This window comes from Tupaia chinensis, unplaced genomic scaffold (genome assembly GCF_000334495.1).
Source record: "Tupaia chinensis unplaced genomic scaffold, TupChi_1.0 Scaffold000346_1, whole genome shotgun sequence".
NCBI classification, from domain to species: Eukaryota; Metazoa; Chordata; class Mammalia; order Scandentia; family Tupaiidae; genus Tupaia; species Tupaia belangeri.
Genome location: NW_006159840.1, coordinates 5,696,307 through 5,712,620, shown reverse-complemented (window position 1 = coordinate 5,712,620; position 16,314 = coordinate 5,696,307). Strand labels below are relative to the sequence as shown.

General features: G+C 52.2%; 1 long non-coding RNA gene across 1 annotated transcript; it reads right to left on the bottom strand.

Annotated features, from left to right (window-relative positions):
• Nucleotides 1–877: 877 nt before the first annotated feature.
• Nucleotides 878–7,198, bottom strand: LOC114008465 (uncharacterized). The gene is made up of 4 exons (XR_003549998.1): nucleotides 6,964–7,198; nucleotides 3,690–4,432; nucleotides 2,996–3,147; nucleotides 878–1,549 (listed from the first exon to the last, which is right to left on the bottom strand). It is a non-coding gene; the product is annotated as an uncharacterized LOC114008465 (long non-coding RNA).
• Nucleotides 7,199–16,314: the final 9,116 nt, after the last annotated feature.

Genomic DNA, 16,314 nt, shown 5'->3' with positions numbered 1-16,314 from the left:
ACATTTCAGGGGGCACACTGCAGTTCGTTCCGTCGAGCTGGGTGCATGGCGCTCCCTCTCCTTGTCAGACTTCTGTCCCCGTTTGGCTTCGTAGACATAGTCCCCCCGGGGACTGTACGCAGGAAGGTTCTGATTCGGGCTTTTTGTAAGAATGTCCAGGAACAGTGATGCTGACGGGGTTGCAATTTTGTCGGGTCTCAGACCCATGAGCACAATCGAGGTTTTGAAAATCGCTCCCATCTCTGTATATTTCAAATGCGCACTCACCTTCTACACCTGCAAATTGCGCTGAGGTCAATTCTTTAAACTCATCAGTCATTTCAGCGGATCCCTTCTATCGCCAGTCATTGGCCGTCAAGTGGCTGAGAACGCCGTCACCCTGGTCTCCCAGGGCCCGCCATCTCCTGGCTGTCAGATTGTCATGTGTGCATATTGATCCTGATGCACATTTTAATGACTTCATTAAACATTTATGTTTAGATTAAGTTTAAATTAGCGATACTGCATGCAGTACACGTAGGGTTTTATATTTTTTGTCCTTTTTAAACTGGATGTTTTGGTTGTCTGAAGCATTAGATACATTTTGTATGATGATAAAAATGGCAAAATAGAAAGAAGGAAGAAGAAGAAAAAAAATCAGTGGTGTTCTGGCTCCAAATTAAGCGTACTTTTAAAAAAAGAAAAAGACGTTCCTGTTACCCAATAAGCCCATTTGAAATCCATAGAAGCACAACTTCACTGAGCCCGAGGATAAAAGCCGTGCTTTCTAGTTTTAACTCACCTGCCTGCTCTTCGCTGCATGCAGCAGGACGCGGTCTCTGAAAGCACACAGACCCCGGCATGTCTCCACGGGCACGGAGCAGTGTTACTGGAGGGCGCGGGGAAAGCTCACACTGAATCCAGGGGGTGCCGAGGGAAGGAGGGGATTGGTTTACGTGTTTCAGTTTCCAGCTAATATTTTTGAGGTGCTGCGTGTTTACAGAGGTCGAAGTGGAAAGTTTTTGTTCCGATTGTAAGTCAGGTTTTACAAATGTACTATCTAATCCTCCGGCCCTCCTCCGTATCCTGAGAGCGTGGGCACGGCCACCTTTGCTGTTTCCTGTAGCCACTTAATTCCAGCCCGATGCGCTATCTCAAGGGAGCCTCTGTAAACGTCGTGTGGGAATATCATTGTCCGTGTGATCTGATGTGTGGCCAAGGTGCCGAGTGTTCGTTAGGTTTGCAAATCGGAAGTGCAGCAGACTTGCCCAGGGAAGGGATCTCCACCTACCAGAAAGGACGTGCTTGCCCACAACACTGTGAAACTGGTGCCACCCTGTGCACAAACGCAGGTCTTGGAACTCTGTGAGAAGAAAGGCAACCTTCTCTACACGAGCAAACGAGCGAAAGGGGGCGCGGTCCATGCCACGCCGAGACCGTGCAGCTCGCTGGTGTGTCTCCGCGTTGAGCAGAGGCTGAGGGCAGTGCAGCTTCCTGTGCCAAACCACAGCGCTCGCAGTCAGCCGGTTCGGGAGCTCGTGGCTCCGTGCTCCGAGTTTCCAGAAGCTCTCTTTTGGAAGGAGAAAGAATTTCAAGTTGACAGTATCCAACTTTATTACAGTTGATGAGTTAGTAAATTTTGAAAAATGCTTTTATAAGTATGACATAAAAATCTTTGTAAAATGCACAAGTGCAATAATTTAAAGAGGTCTTAACTTTGCATTTATAAATTATAAATATTGTACATGTGTGTAATTTTTCACATATTCATTTGCAGTCTTTGTATTGAAAAGAAATCTTTACAGTTACGTTTGTATAATAGAACAGTAATCATTTATTATAACCTAGGTAAGTTGTAAATAAACTCATAATTCCAACAGCCAGTATATATGCATATATGGGTGTTACATTGCAGAATCAATATTTGTTTTACCTACATGCTTAGAGTGGCAAGAAATCTTTTGTCCATATGTAATTATACATATAAAGTATATATATGTATGATACACAAAATATATTTAGAAATGTTCATAATTTTAATGGATATCCTTGGTGTGAATAATTGAATACAGTTTTTAAAATACCATCTTCCATGCTCATCATTTGTTGTCTTTTGTGGGAAGATAAGAGACATTTCCTAACGGTTCATATGAAAACACTCCGGCTTTGTGGCCGGGAAGACACCCGGTGACATTGAATGAATGAGCTTTGTTTGCTTCAGCCATTTTTTAGCACAAAGGATGATGCAACATGAAACGTTAAATATAATGATGATTTACTAACTCCACTGTATAGAGTTTCTGAAACTGCTGGGAAGACAGGTCGTTTGGAATGGTTGCTCAGGTCAGGGTGCTGAGGGCACGGGGCTGCCTGGAAGCTACACACGGAGGCCCAGGCCTCCAGGTCTTCTCCACCAAGCCAGGTGCACAATCGCTGGCTTTTGGGAAGGAGGTGCTAGGCAGGAAGCAGCACAGTGGGGGAGTGTTCGGGTTCTGTGCTGTAATAACACTGACTAGGGCCAGCAAGTGGCATGGTGGTTAAGGCACTGGACTCCCACATGGCTGACTGCAGTTTGAGTCCCAGACTTAGTGACTTGAAAATCACGCAAAGGGTGTGTCCATTTGTGCCCAAAATCTTAAGTGGAGAATGGAGAAGGGATTACAGCATGGCCATCCACCCTAGGAGATCCCCCTTTCATGGTCTCTGACTGCCTCTGGTGTGTGCGTGCACCCTATGGCAAAAACAAAACCAAACCCAAAACACTATCTGAGCCAAGCGCTCCATAATCTGTGTGTAATGAAAGTATACTTGTGGATTTATCTTTAAAAATAGCTCTACTTAAAGAAATTGTTTTATTCTGGCTCTTTGCTCTCATCAGGTGGGCAAGCAAATGGTTTAAGGTCAAAAAGCTGAAGGTCAGTCATATATACAGACCCTCCCCGATCATAAACATATTAGAAATAAATTTGGGAGTAAAAAGCAAAATGAAATAAGGTCATGAAATAAAGACTGCTACCTTGTCAGCCTGTGACTTAGAAGGCGAATTACTGATAGATGGTCCTCAGAATGGAATTCTTCCACAGGATCACAGGCTTCACCAACGGAAGGCCCTCCTAAGGCCTAGCGCAGTACATAGTGTAGGCAAGGTTTCTGCCAGAGACTCGCTTCCTGTGGAACAGAATGAAATGCTCCCTGTGTGGTAATACACTTCATGAGCTAATACGCCCATAAAAGTATTTGGTAAATCTGGGAGCCAGCAGTTAGCGTAATGGCTATGTCGCTGGACTCCCACGTAGTCGACCGCGGTTCGTGTCCCGGACCCGGTGGCTTAAAACTCACGCCGGACTCGTGTGCGTGCATGCCCAAGATCCTGAGAGGAGAATGGAGGAGAAGGGATTGCGGCATGGCCATCCCCCCTGGGCGGTGATTTCTCGCTTTCTGTCTCTATGTCTCTTCCCTGTCTGTCTGGCGAGCACACACACCCTGTAGCGAAAACCTCTCAAAAAAAAAAAAAAATTAAAAAAAGTATTTGGTAAATCAAGTGGCAAAGTAGACCTCTGTAAAGCTCGCCTGAACTGGAATCGGAATCCTCATTTACCCACACATTTGACTGTTGTTTCCTATCAACTTCACCGTTCATAAGCTCCTGACCTTTGAGGAGAAACATACCTATTTCGTAATCCAAAACAAATCACAGAGTCAACACTTACTATTTACTCAGCAAGTATGAACCGGCGAAGTGCAGAAGAAAGGACGATTCATGGGGAAGTGGGCATGACGTGTCTGCAGGTCAGGGTCTGGCGTCCTCCTCACCGGAGCCTTTTGTCACGAAGCCGTCACTCCCTACGAACTTGGCCCTTCTGTGGCTCTGTCTTCACTGCCACAGTTAGAAGAGGAAGGAAAACCACACATCGAAAGACCTGGAAATCTCAGGCATTTAACAAGACACTTCCAGAAATGTTTCAAAAACTGAGTGATTCTGCTCTCTTGAAACCAAGCTGGATGAGTCCAACTATGGAGGAGCACCCCCCCTTCCCGCCTCTTCCCACACGTTCGCCCACCCCACCTGCACAAAGGACAAAGTCACCTCTATCCGTGTTTTCCTTGATATTGAGAAGAAAAAGGAAAACAAGCAGGAAATAAAATTAGGAAATTGTTTGAAATACCGATTCCCAGTTTCGTAGCTCTAGTTGTGTATATTCAGGTAATGCCTAGTCTTCCTGTTGTCTGTGTCGGTAACAGGATGACCTCTGGCTGGGAATGATGCCCGTGAGGCATGGTTATTAGTTATTAAAAAAAAGAAAAGATTCAAAGATGTCCACATACACAGTGGCTGAGATGCAGATCTCTGTCAGGGAGGTGCGTTCAGCTGCTTCCCCTTGTGCTGACTGAAAAGCCACGGATGAGCACACCCCGGGCCTTGAGGTTTTGGTCGTTGGAGTTTGTTGGAATCCTGAAGGGTGGAGGTAGGGCTTGGAGGTCATTGGTACAGACTCCCCTCAGGGCGCACCCGGGTAAAGAGCACTGTGACATAATGCAAGCCATTGTGGGACAGCGGTCCCTATTTGCCAGAAAGTCCGGTCCAAAGTGGGCCAGAAAGCTGCTGCTTCAGGATTTTAATTCCAACACACTCCTTGTAGCCACCTGTAGAAGGCCGCTCCCTCCTCCCCTGATAAAGCTTTGATTATTTGAAGAAGGCTGTCTTGTCTGTCTCTGCTGCCCCAACCTTTGAACTGCTTGACAATAGGTTAAGGTTGGGACCAGCAGATGGCGTAATGGTTACGTCGTTGGACTCCCACGTAGTTGACCGCAGTTTGAGTCCTAGTCCTGGTGGCTTAAAACTTAGACCAGGCATACATGTGTGCATACCCAAAATCCCAAGAGGAGACTGGAGGAGAAGGGATTGTAGTGGGGTCATTGCACAGGGTGGGGGAGGGGGGAGGAGGGATTTCTCACTTTCTGTCTCTGTCTCTCTCTCTGGCAAGCACACATGCCCTATAGAAAAAAATCTCTCTAAAAAAAGTAGATTAACCAAGGTGCCTGTGATATTCTTGACATCTTCCCCCTAGAGATTCGTCAGTGGCCAACTGGGCCCTGTCTTACTGCAGAATGAAGGTCAATCATTAGCTAGCTCCCCGGGTATATCTGTGGCTGTCCCCCCTCCTTGGGCTGAGTCACCTGGAAGTCACACCTGCTCTCTGAGCACCTGTACTTTTGAGATAAGCCACAGAACATTCTCTCTGCGAGAGAAACTTTGCTTCCTGTTTTGTCAACTCCCTCCCAGACCTGGCTGTCACCGCTCTGTTTCAGTGCCCTGTCCCGAGCAGTGGTGGCTCTCTGCTGACCCAGGTGAGATGGGGTGGCAGGTACTGCCAGGCACTCTGAGCCCCACTGCACCAATGCAGCCCACGCAATTGGATGGCATGCATGTTGTGGCTCCCCTTCTAAGGATGAAAAGCCCAAGACTCAGGGAAGTTAATAGCTTGTAAGTGAGAGGGTACGCACCAGGCCTGCCAGGGTCGGAGCCACACCCCTGAAACGCACCTTGCTGCAACACCTGTGGTGCAGGCACGATCTTGATGGTGTAGACAGACCCCAGCCGAGCCCCCGAGTCCGTACTGCTGCCTCTTTGTAAGCCATGAGCCTTTGGATTCCTGCCTTAGGATCAGGGACCTGAGAGCAGGAGCTCTTGGCCAGCAGGTGGCATGGTGGGGAAGGCAGCTGGACCCCACATGGATGGATAGATGGCTGAGTGCCTGGTTCGAGTCCTGGCCCTGGTGGTATACATACCCCAGGCAGGTACACGCGCGTGCCTGAAATCCTGAAGGGAGAATGGAGGAGAAGGGATGGGGTTGTAGGGGGCCATCTCCCCCGGGAAGTGCTTTCTCCATTCTTCTCTCGCTCTCCTCCCCACCCTGGCAAGTGCACACCTCAAGAGTGAAAAGAAGAATGGGAGCTCACAGGGAAAGAAAGTCCTCTTCGTGTTTTCCAAATAAGAGTTGGAGGTTCACAATAGATAGCGTCTCGAGAGAAGAGCCTCCCAGGGCATTTAGAAGGGGACAGTCTGGCTCATGCAAAGTGTTTCCCTGAGGTCTTCCTGCCTGCAGCCCTGCGGTCCCCTGCACCAGGGCAGAAGGAAGGTGAGAAGCAGTGGGCTGTCCATGAGCAGTGTCCAGATGGGCCAACTGCTCCCCACCCAGCTGAGGACTGTGGGGGTGGGATGGGAATGGGCAGGGAGGGGGGAAGCCTGGACCTGACCCAGTAGGTCCTCACTGCCTGCTTTCCCTCCAGAGCTGAGTGTGTGCCATGTCCCGGGGGCCCCACCTCGGATCCCGCGTGGCCGAGGGGCTGCAGTGAGTGTCGCTGCAGCAGGGACCGTGCAGCACGCCTGAGCCTCTGCCCAGGCTCTGACCGCCCATGGGGACACACGCTGTGATGTCCGCCAGCAGCCGAGGGCCACATACCTCAGAGGCAGGGTCAAGTGGGGACACACTGCCCCAGTGAACATGAGCCCAGAGATGCACAGGCTGACTCAGAGGACCAGAATGTGGACAGGTGATGGAGGGGACACCAGCAGGGACACGACAGTAGTTCTCTTGATTATTTGCCAACACAGTGACACAAGGGCCCTCTCTGCCCCTGTCTAGGCTCAGCGGAGTGACCCGTCCTGGACACTGCTCCTCCGGAGGCTCAGGCCATGTGGGGGACCCGGGTTTGGTTCCCAGCACACCCTGAGCAGCTGAGCATAGTGACACACACCTGGAATCCAGCCACTCAGGAGACAGCTGGAGGATGGCGAGGTCACAGCTGTGTGGAGGACGCAGTGAGACCCCGTCTGATGAGCCGGGGCTAGCTGGGCGCCCCCATGGTCCTAGCAACTTAGGAGGCCGAAACAGGAGGGTGGAGACAAAGTGAGACCCTGGCTTGACAAAGAGGAGAATTAAAAGGAAAGAGAAAAATGAGTCAACCTCCCACCGCAGTTACCTCATTCTCCCCTGGTCCATACATCCAGAACTCGCCTGGCGAAAACTGCAGGACAAACGCCTTTAGTTCTGCAAACCGGAATGGAAGCCAGAGTGCATCCAGGAAGCTGTGACTCACCGGAGCTGACTTGAGCCAGAGGGCACAACTGAGTCTCCTTTGTTTGCAAAGTTAGGAATTCAGGTAAAATTAAACTCCGTTGTAGAAATAGTTCCTTTTTTTTCTCTCTTTTCGAGAAATTTTTGCTAGACAGCATGTGTGTTCACTGGAGAGACAGAGAAACAGAGAGACAGGGGAATGGCCACACCACAGTCACCTCCATTCTCCTTCTGGGATTTTGGGCACACACGTACATGCACCTAGTGTGAGTTTTAAGCCACCGTGTCCAGAACTCAAGCTGAGGTCGACCACGTGGGAGTCCAGAGCCTTAACCACTGTGCCTCCTGCTGGCCCTGAAAAGAGTTACTTTTCTTCACACTTAAATTCAGAGCCAGAAGCTCTGGGTATCAGCACATGGCCTAATGGTTACGTTGCCGGACTCCTACATAGTCGACCGTGATTTGAATCACAGACCTGGTGGCTTGAAACTCATGCCAGGTGCGTGTGTGTACGTGTCCAAAATCCCCAAAGGAGAATGGAGGAGAAGGGATTGTGGCATGGCCATCCCCCCCGGGGAGTGATTTCTCGCTTTCTGTCTCCTAGTCTCTCCAGCAAGCGCACATGCCCGATGGCAAAAATCTCCCAATAAATAAATAAATAAATAAAATCCAGGGCCGAGAACTGGAGCGCCACTGCACTGGTGCAGCATTCCGGTGGTACCGACGCTGCAATGGGACACGGGTGACGCCAGACGTCTTCTCATTGATGTGGAAGTACACAAGGCGGCCTCAGAAGTTTGCAGAAAAATGGGGTTAGAGTATGAATTTACTTCGGTGCAAATTTTGTTAATACGTGCATTTTTTTCATAATACATTTTCCATGAGCTTTTGAACACTTCCTTGCCTGCATCATGACATGAATAAGTCCCACGGGGTGCTATTATCAACAGCTGCTGCTTCTTACTCAGGGGATGCCAACGGTTCCCTCTGTAAGAGTTGCTTTGCTTCCAGAAGGAAAGTGCTATAGCTAGCGGGTGGCTCAGTGCCCTGTTAACATGCGCGTCCTTCTGGGTCTACTCAGAGAAACAGAACGTGGTGGGTCCCTGAGCGATAGACACACCCAGACAGATCTATCAAAAGGAATTGGCTCACGAAACTATGGAGGACCTGTCATCTGTGAACTGGGGACCCTGGGGACTGGCATTATAAGTTCTCATCCATGCCCAGAGGCCTGAGAACCCGAGAGCCAATAAGGAGGCGGGATAAGAATGATGCCTCAGCTCAGCTAGGCAGAGAGCACACACCCCCCCATTTGTTCCATTCAGGCCCCCAGGGGCCGGCTGAGCCCACCCACACTGGCCATCCATCCACTTTACAGTCTTCCTGGTATACACTGAGCAGGTGTATTTTTTCTCACCCAAATCCATATGCTGAAGTGTGATACCCAGAGTGATGGCATCTGAAGGTGCCTGCCTGGGAGTGGAACCTTCCTGATGGGCTCAGAGACCTGGCTCATTCTCCTGGGCCTGGGCAGGAACAAACCGAAGTCAGACATCAGCAGCCTGGAAGGAGGGCCTCACCAGAACTAAGCCACCGTGGCACCCTGGCTTCTGGCTTCTAGTCTCCGGAACTGAGATGTTTCTGTTGTTCATAAGCCATTTGGTTTATGGTATTTCGTTATAGCAGTCTGAGCCAATTATGACACCAATCACTCCAATCTCAGTCTCACCAGAGACATATGGACACGCCCAGCATAATGTTCAAATTTCTGGGCACCCCGTGCCCTAGTCCACCATCACTCCAGGGGTGCTTCATTCTTCTGTCTGGACATGTACATGACTCAGAAAAACACCTTCCAATTCACGAAGTTCTCTTTGAATATTTGACCTTCAACTTTGTTTGGTTCATCTTCATTTGCATTTGGTTCTTTTGTATTCCTCCAATACGTGCTAGAAATGCCAGCTGCCCGATTTCCTGGCCCTAGGGTGGCAGTGTGCTGCTGCTCTGCCTGCGGCCAGTTGCCTGTGTGTTCCTCTGCCGTTCCTCAGCCGTGGTGAGTACCTGGCGTGTCGCTGGCTCTGTCCCACACACTAGGCGACCAGCCGTGAATAGCAATGGCAAACACCTGCTTTGAAGGAGTGTACACTCCTGTGGGAAAGACTGATGAACAAGCACGCCGGTAACCAACGTGTCAGATGGTGGCAACTTCGATGGGAAATAGGGCAGGGAGAGGGGTGGACAGTGGTGGACAGTGAAACACATCGCTAATGAGATGGCATTTTTGCAGATACCTAATCAGAGTGGCCTTGGGTTAGGCAACAGTTTCTTAGGTCTGACACTCAAACTAAAAGCCACTAAATGATAAACCTTTGTGCTTCAAGAAAGCACAAAGAACCCAGACTGAAATAAAATACCTGCAAATTATATAGGTGATAAAGGGTTTGTATCCAGGATATATAAATAGCTCTGACTACTTAACAATAAAAATAAAATTATTCCCATTAAAAAATGGGAAAAAAATTGAAAATACGCTTCTCAAAACAAAACAAAACAGGGACCAGCAGTTAGCGTAATGGCTATGTCACTGGACTCCCATGTAGTCGACCGTGGGTCGAGTCCCGGACCCCGTTGGCTTAAACTAACGCCGGGGTCGTGTGCATGCGTGCCCAAGATCCCGAGAGGAGAATGGAGGAGAAGGGATTGTGGCATGGCCATCCCCCCTGGGGAGTGATTTCTCGCTTTCTATCTCTCTGTCTCTCTCTGTCTGTCTGGCGAGCGCACGTGCCCTATAGCAAAAACCTCTCCAAAAAATAAAAATAAAAATAAAAACAAAACAAAACAAAACAAAACCCGACACAGTAAATGGCCAATAAGCCATGGAGAGCTACTCGCATCGTCAGCCCTGTGCGTGCTGCTGCTGCCACCACTTGGGAAGACCGTGGCACCCACTGGATGGGGGCCGTTGCCTCTGCCCAGGCTGTTACCTGGAGGCCACAACTCTCCATCACTCCTGCTGCCGGCCTTTGTCAGTTACAAGTGCATGAGCTGGAGAGCCTGGGCAATCATTTTTCCCAAACAAGTGTGGCTCTTTTTGAAATCCCTCTTAAAGACCTGGCTGGCTTCAGGGCAAGCTTGAGAGCCAAGGGCAGTGGAGTTGAGGCTGCACTAACCTCCCGCTCCCCGTCTGCTGAGCCCCCCGTCTGCGAGTAACTCTAATAAACTCCTTTCAAGTGCTCTAATCATTATTGGTCTCAAAGATCTTTCCTCAAACAGTTATCAAGGACTTGCAAATCAAAACCATAATGACATGTCCCACTCCCTAGGACAGCAAACATAAAATGCTGAAGGTAACAGGTGTTGAGGTCGTGAAGAAATCTCAGCCTTCACACACTGTCTGAGGGACCGTACGACCACGCAGCCACTGTGAAAACAGGAGGGCAGTTCTTCAAAATGCTAAACACACAGTGTGGATGCCCCAAGGTATCGAAAGCACGCATCCACACAAAGTCTCGTGCAGCGTTGACAGGAGGCCAGCTTGGACCTGATCCGAATGCCCACTGGAGTTGAATGCATGGCAGCGTCTGCCCACAGCGGGGTGCGGCTTGTCCTAGAGGTGAATGGGGAGCACCGACGTGTGCACGCCATGCGGACGTTGAAGACGTCCTGCGAAGTGACGGCAGCGGCCCCGAGCCGCACGCGGTGTGGCTCTGTTACGTGGAGCGTCAGAGCTGGCAGATCCAGACAGGGAGGACACTACCGGCTCCTGGCTAGGAGGACAGCAGAGGAGGGCCAGCTCCCCTAGTGCAGCCGTTGGACCTGTGTGGGGCTGGATCCAACATGACCAACTGCGGCTCAAGTCCTGGCACCTGCGGCTTGAAAAATATGCCAGGCACATGCATGTCCTAAACCCTGACGGAAGGGAAAATGGAGGAAGAGGAATTGCTACACAGCCACACCCTGTCGTGCGCTCTTTCTCTCTCTCTCTCTCGTGAACACACATGCCCTTTAGGGGTGGGGGGGAAGTAAGTCATTGATTAGGGCAATGAAGGTGTTCATAAAGTAAGAGTCCAGGGCCAGCAGATGGCGTAGTGGTTCTCTTGCTGGACTCCCATAGGGCCGCCCCACAGTTCAGGTCCCAGACAAGGTGGCTTAAACTCAGGCTGAGCACACGTGCATGCCCCAAATCCCAGAGGAGAATGGAGGAGAAGGGATTGCAGAGGGGCCACCCCTCTCCTTCCCCCAGGGGGAACGGGGGCGACTTCTCACTTTCTGTCTCTCTCTTTTCCAGCGAGTGCACGAGCCCTATAGCAAAACTCTCTTTAAAATAAAGAAAGAAAGACAAAGACAGAGTCCGACATTACCTGTACAAGAGCACCTCGAGCCATTTCATGCCTTACCTGGGGGCTCACGGGGGGTGCTCTGAACATGGCACCCTGAAGCTGGTCGCCCGCAGCCTGCCTGGCCAGTCTCCTGAGCTGCTAGCACTTCAGCCCTGGTATTGCCCTGAATGGGCCTGCACCTTCCATTTAGGCCACCCTCCGCTCTCTGGGGCTCGGGGCTCGCACTCCCTGCTCTTCCTGCTGTACTCTGCCCCTTCTCAAAGGTGTGGTCTCTCCTGCTCCCTGAGAATAATCCTTTGATGAAACTAGAGCTCCAAAGAAACGGGAATGCTGTTATTTCAAAAGGCATCTGTTTTCTGCCTGCATCAGGACCCCTGGGGCTTGGGCTGAGGGAGGGAAGTCCAGAGGGGAAAGCGAAGATCAGCAGGGCTTGGCACTAGCCCCTGCTCCATGCTCCTCACAAGCCCATGCCCCCATGCCGGGCCAGCAGGAAGAGACCAGCTGTCTCCCAGCTGCGAGGCCAGAGCTGCGCCCTGGGGGAGGGGAAGCGGGTGACGAGGTACTTGGGAGATGCAGAAGGGAAGAACCTGCGAAGCTCCTCGGTAACCTCCAGGTGGCCGGCCGGCACCTCCTCCGCCCACTCTGGTATTTGCAGGGGAATGCCCGAGCACAGGTCCTGGGCAGCCTGGAGAGAGGCGGGCAGGCACAGCAGGGCCAGGAGGGGCCCAGGAACAGCGGCGCTGTGCTATGGAGCGGGCCGAACCAGCACCCTGATATGCTGCCAGCTCCGCGTTCTGTGGCTGGGACCTGGCAACCCGTGGCCTCTCTGCAGCTGGGACCTGGCAACCCCTGGCCTCTCTGCGGCTGGGACCTGGCGACCCCTGGCCCCTCCGCGGCTTTTACTGGGGCCCCGTTGGCCTCTGCCGTATCCTGGCACCAGGGCCGCCTCGCGTGCGCCTCGCCCTGACAGCCCACATTGTTTCTACTCTTAAAAATGACACGTGGATGCTCATCTAACACTGAATACCAGAGTGACCAGTCCTCCTCACTCACTGTCCCCTCCCACCAACGTGCTCCATGGTGACAACCCTGCCACGCTGCCAGGACATTCCTCTCAGGAGGATGGGCTGGTGACCCGCCACGCCTGCTGGCGAGGGAGGCTCTGGGCTCTCAGGATGAGAGGAAAGCTCTGGGCCTGGCCTTCCTCGTGAGCTTGGAAGGTGGGACGGAAGGTGGGGCTGAGAGTGAGCCAGTCCCTGGACAGGTGCCCACTCCTGCCTAGTAGCAGGGGGTCCCAGGTTTTTTTTTTGTGTGTGTATGTGTGTGTGAAAAAGTGAACAATGTTAGTGCCAGTAAAAGCACGATGCTGGACAACCCCCGGTAGTCGACAGTAACCAGCGACTCCCAGCTTCTCCGAAAGATCCGGGAGAGAGCTGTCTCGTTCTCCTGCAGATTTCATCTCAAAACAGGGCGGACTCTCCAGGCGGACGAGGGCAGCTCCTGCGTTTGTGCCCCTTCTCATCCCAGTCCCTGCCCTGCGCTCACGGTGGGACATTAAAGGAGCATATGTGGGGCCGCTGGCTGCTGAATAGAAGCCAGACAGCCCCGCGGGCACTGTCGCCGTGCAGCCCCATGGGAGCCACAGCTGGCCCGCCTCACTTTTCCGACGAATTACATTAACACCAGGAGGCCAGAAGAGCTCGTGGTGAGCAAGGCCCAGCCGTGACCTGGAAGTCCTTCCATCTGCCCCAGCCCCCTTTCAGACGGCACGTGCACCTGTTACACATCGACCAGGCCTGAGTGCGAGGCCTCGTTTTCTGTTCTTGACATTTCCCACTCCCAGGGTCCCTCTTCGGCACACGTCCTCAAATCTGTCTCATCATAAATCAAGCAGAAGAGACATGCCGTGTCCAGACCCCAGCACTGCGCCTGCAGCCTCCCTCCCTCCAGTTCCCGGTTCACTGCTGCGCCAGGAGGTCTGGCGAGGGCAGCGTGCCTCTCTCTGCGCTGGGCAGGTGCCTCCTGTCCCATGCTCCTGATGCCAAGAATTCTCTTTCCATGTCCTGTCACCTCATCCGGGAGTTCTGTGCTGGCCAATAACAGCCCCCTCGGGCACGTATGTCCTCATCCCGGGGACCAGCGAGTACTGAGTCTGCCCAGCGAGGGGACTGAGGCTGCAGCCCCGGCTGGGCTTGCTCATCAGCCTCCCTTAAGGTGGGCAGGGACCAGCAGATGGCGTAATGGTTACATTGCTGGACTCCCACGTAGTCGACCGCAGTTCAAGTCCCGAACCAGCCACTTAAAACTCTTGGTACGTGTGCCTGCCTGCCCGAGATCCCAGAGAAAGGATTGAGGCATGGCCAACTCCCCCGAGGGGTGATTTCTCACCTTCTATGTCTCTGTCTCTCTCTGATTCTCTGGCATAGCAAAACTCTCTCAGGGAAAAGGAGAAGAAAGGTGGGGAGGCAGCCTGCGTCGCTCACAAGCCCAGTGTCGTGCCCAGGCCCTTCGGGGGGCATGGCAAGGATCTGTGACAGGAGGTAGACTCTACCAGCTAGCCCTGACTGCTGGCAGCCACGGTTTTATTTTTTCCCGGGGGCGGGGAGAGATTTTTGCTATAGGGGCATGTGTGCTTGCCGTGCATCCAGGGACTGGGGACTGTGAGTCTCCACGCTTACCCTGCTCTGCTCAGCCTCTACGACGTGCGGCCACGGAGATCTCGTTCTAAGAGGTCGGATGACACCTCGCTTGCTGGAAACTTGTCAGCCAGTCCTCGCTGTCTCAGGAGGAAACTGAAGTGACTTGCCTTTGCCCTGCTCCGTCTTCCGGCAGCTCCCCGCCATTCTCCCACCAGGCTGGTATTTAGCTTTCATTCCACCAGAAGCTTCTTTTTCCTCAAGTTTATTTCTTCCATGAGAATCAGAGACAGAGCCAGAATGACAAGTACCTTCAACTGGGGCTCATGCCACAACCCCCCACCCCAGTCCTGGCAGGCAGCCAGAACCAGGGTGCCAGAGTCACCAGACTCAGATGAACATCCACAGATGAACTAGGGAACCTGACCCTCAGTCTTCCACCTGGAGCCAGCACGGCTTGAGCAGCACCAGCTGGGCCTCTGCTGGAGGCTTCCCAGTAGGCTCTGCTGTTCGTCTGGAGATTGGGAAGCACAAGGTCGTTCACTTTTGCACGACGGATTCTGATCGCTAACAACGCAGCGACTGGCAAGGTGCGCTTCTGACTAGCCGTTCTGGCTGGGTGCGGATGGGACCTTCCACTCCCCCTCTCTGCAGGTTCGAGGCTGTCCTGGCTGCTCACAGCTCACTGTGTTCCCCTTCTCTCCACCGAGAGTCATTACAGCAGGAAACCAATTGTGTTTACTTCTGCCTTCTTAGTGAAGTGGCAAGAGCACGCAGTGCGCTTCTGCTTTTCTTCATGGAGTAGGACGAAGGGTGGGTGGTTAAATAAACGAATCAACGAATCGGGATGGTAGTGTCTTATTACTAGGTGGCTTTCAGCAGACGAATTTTAGAGTGTGTTTGGGCGCCCTCTAGGGTGGAAAAACAGAACAGCACTGATTCTGACTTAACCTGTTACATGAGGTTTGGCGGGTGAGCAATTCCTGGTGATCTGACCTAAAACTCTGGCCTCCGGGAGGGTCTAGCGTGTTTTTGGCAGTTCGGTGCATTGCACTGATAATTCAGTAATTAAATATTTTTCTGCTTCAAATACCTAGATGAAATACCTAGCAAACTGGAGAGCCACAGGTGGGTTTTGTAGACCTGATACCAATTTGACCACTGTCTTAATTTTAATCACTGGCGTGTGAGGATGGACTAATTTACTGTGTTTGAGTTCTGTCATAGCGATGACTTGGGAGAAATGCGGGTTCTGGAAACAAATTATCTTCTTTCTGATCTACACCAAGATTTTGCAATTGCTTGTGAAACCAGCCCAACACTTGTTTTTAAAAAGGGAGGTTTTATTGTTTTTGTTTTTATTTTTTTTTTCCTGGAGGGGTCTGTGTATTTCCTGTACAAGTGAGAGAGATGGGGAGAGGAAGCCAGCAATAGCACCCAACGGGGCCCTGACCCGTGACCCAGCCAAGGGGATGGGCCTGCATGCACCTCAGTACATGGGTGCTCTGCGGACTTGGGGACCCTCTCAGTCTGCCTCACCGGATGGTGCTTTAACAGCCGGCACAACCACCTCCACTTCTGTGCCAGGAGCAGGTGGGAGGGCCGCACAGGCCCAGCCCCAGCAGGAGCAGCTCCTCGGGGAGCCCACACTCTTCACTGCTGTCTCCGCCAGGGCCTGTCGAGCCCTTGGCTCCTGTGCCCACCGGAGACAGGAGGGCGGAGGGCACCTGCCACCTGCCTGTGTGTGCAGAGTGGGCACGGCGGGGCTGCCGAGACTCTGGGGAGTGGTCAGCCATTCTCCCTGACCGAGCAGTTCTGAGCACACAGGCTCATTCCTTCTGCCGACAGCCCATGATGGAAGGCCTGGCCTCCTTGATCCTCCCTGCCGTCATGACCGGAGGCGAGGCTCAGCCTGCTGACTTGGTGTCTACCGTCGGGGACCCCATTGCTGAGTGGGGGTTTCCACGCCAGCAGGGCTCGCGTGGCAAGGCACCACATTGGGGAGAGACCAGCAAACACGGGGGCCTTTGCACAGGGGAAATCCGAAGGCACTTTGCCGTGAGCCTCCTGAGCCTCGAGGGCCGGGCAACGCTGTGGTTTCCCCCACGCCCACACTTAAAGAGGAGGCGGGCAGAACACCACGCCCCAAACCCTTCACAGCACTGTCCACCTCCGTTCTCAGAACCTGCTGGGGGGCATGGGGTCAGATCAGCTTCTACGTTTTAGAGCCTCAATCTCAGGGCTTTTTTTTTTTTTTTTTTTTTTTTTAATCTCTTTTTA